The 2,135-nt window shown below is 33.4% G+C and overlaps 1 long non-coding RNA gene across 2 annotated transcripts; it reads left to right on the top strand.

Annotated features, from left to right (window-relative positions):
- The first annotated feature begins 276 nt into the window (after window positions 1-276).
- LOC141670708 (uncharacterized) lies at window positions 277-1,232 on the top strand. Of its 2 annotated transcripts, none has more exons than XR_012554688.1 (3): window positions 277-417; window positions 619-709; window positions 972-1,232. It is a non-coding gene; the product is annotated as an uncharacterized LOC141670708 (long non-coding RNA). The 2 variants fall into 2 exon arrangements; XR_012554687.1 differs by lacking the exon at window positions 277-417 and adding an exon at window positions 469-524 and having other exon boundaries at window positions 606-709.
- The last annotated feature ends 903 nt before the right edge of the window (window positions 1,233-2,135 follow it).

Here is a 2,135-nt window from a genome sequence, read left to right as displayed (position 1 = left end):
CCGGGGTTTTTGGAGCTGGGGGATTATGTTTTATATTTAGTCAGGGCTTTTCTTTTCGTTGTCTGAACTTCTGATTCCAGCTCAATGCGATGAGCTTACTGTTGACATTGTCCAGGTGACACATACCTTCTGTACATTCTTCTTGCTTGTAATATTATGCTAGGCCATTTTGTATAGCTATCTGATATTGAATATAAAAATTTAATGTTATGATCAAGAAATTCTTATCATTATATACAATTGCTAAAGTAGTATCAAATTTAATGTTATGTTTCCTTGCCCAGATGGCAGGCTTTGCTCTATACAGAAGATACATATCCCAGTTCAAGAAGATGCTCAATATCATTTCCCGAAAGTTTGTCAGTGCACTTGAACAACGACCAGATCTAGCCAATGTAGTCATGAACACTTCTTCCTGTATGCCTGCCTTCCTTCTGTCCACACAAAATTGCAAATATGAGTTCAAATTTCAGCACAAATATTATGTTTTCACTTGAGAAACTGTCCTTAACATGCTAAACTAGGTATGTTTCTAACCTTACACAAGATAAAATTTGTTCTAGTTAACTAGGTTGAATATCTTTTATTAAAAAGTGTGTTGATAGTCATATAATGCAGGTGAGAGGGGAAAGGGATAAATTCAGCAGGTGATCTGTTGATAGTCCTGACCAGCAGAGTTGCTACCATCCACATGTACAGAAAAAACCAGGTGCCAAGTTCTATTTTTCTTAAAACTTATAGATTTTAAATCTCTCTCAAATTACTCTTTCTTATTTAAAAAAATCTAGTGTACATCCCTTTATGATATCTAACAGTATCTAGTGTACATTTAGGTCAATCACATCCAAAAGTTTGTCACAAGGATAAATGATTTTCTATGTAATTATGTTGTATGTAATTATGTTGTAATTATGTAATTATGTAATTATGTAATTATGTTGTCAATTTATTTTGAAGATTGTTTTCTCCAGATTGGGAAATTGCCTATCACATGCTGTAATGATATTGCAAGGACAACATAGCTCTTGCGGAAGACGTGAAGAGAAGCTGAAAATCCTTGTAGACTCTATATTTTCTTTAATTTGTAGTAGAAATCTTAGACTCATGAAGGCAGTGATATCAATATGCTTTTAGCTTTTGTATAACTATGTTGCTGTGATTTTCGATCATGGATTAACTTTAGAACTTTTGTTTAGATTTGCAAAGTTAATTTCATTTGATTACTTGTTATATTTTGTGTAAGACAACGCTTTTAACAACCAAGCTTCATTAAAATATCATGTTTTTAATACTAAAACAATGCTTTTGAACACAAAACTCTGGTGCAAAATTAACTCTCACAGCACTAGTAAACCATTGTCTATATAATATTAAGATAATGTATCAAAGGTATTCATGCAATACGTTTGGACAAATAAACAGTTGTATGTATCTGATCATGCTATACATTAAAATCCAAAACTGTTGTGTGTAGAAATTTATTACAACAGTTCTACGAGCTCAATTTCATTTTTGTTGTCTATCTGAATACACAACAACATTTATACAACAATAAGTGTTGTAGGATTGGTTTTAATGTTATACCTTACACAACGGTTTTCTGAGTTTGTGAGAACCCTCGAGTAATGTCGCTTGTTATGACGAAAACAAGTAAAAAACGTTGTCTTTTCTGGATGTAATACAACGGGCTTAATCCATAATCATTGTCTGTATAATCTCAGACAATGTTTTTTAGCCGTTGTCTGATCCAACTAACAGACGACGGCTCAATAGTCAACGGAAAAATAGGGTATCAGACAACGGACATAAACCGTTGTTGAAGCTTGTTTTCCTTGTAGTGTAAGCAGTTGTCATTTCTCTGGTGCTACCATCAGTGTGTGCTGATTCTAAATCTATGATTTTACATAAAGTAAAGGGCTTCTTAAGGAACTTGCTCATTTCCTTCTGCCTCAGGGATTTCAGTGATAAAAAGCTTATTTTGTTATCCAATGCATCAACACTGCGTTTCCTCTTTCTGTTACTCTCAACAGATATAGCATCATTTTGCACCTTCTGATTCCCTTCTGTTCCAGGGATGTAGAGGCTGAGAGAAAGATCATAAAACAATATAGAGCAATAAATTAATATTGTTGTCA

This window comes from Apium graveolens, chromosome 7 (assembly GCF_009905375.1).
Source record: "Apium graveolens cultivar Ventura chromosome 7, ASM990537v1, whole genome shotgun sequence".
Lineage (NCBI taxonomy): Eukaryota > Viridiplantae > Streptophyta > Magnoliopsida > Apiales > Apiaceae > Apium > Apium graveolens.
Note: the sequence above shows the minus strand (reverse complement) of the source record. Positions and strands in the feature narration are given on the sequence as shown.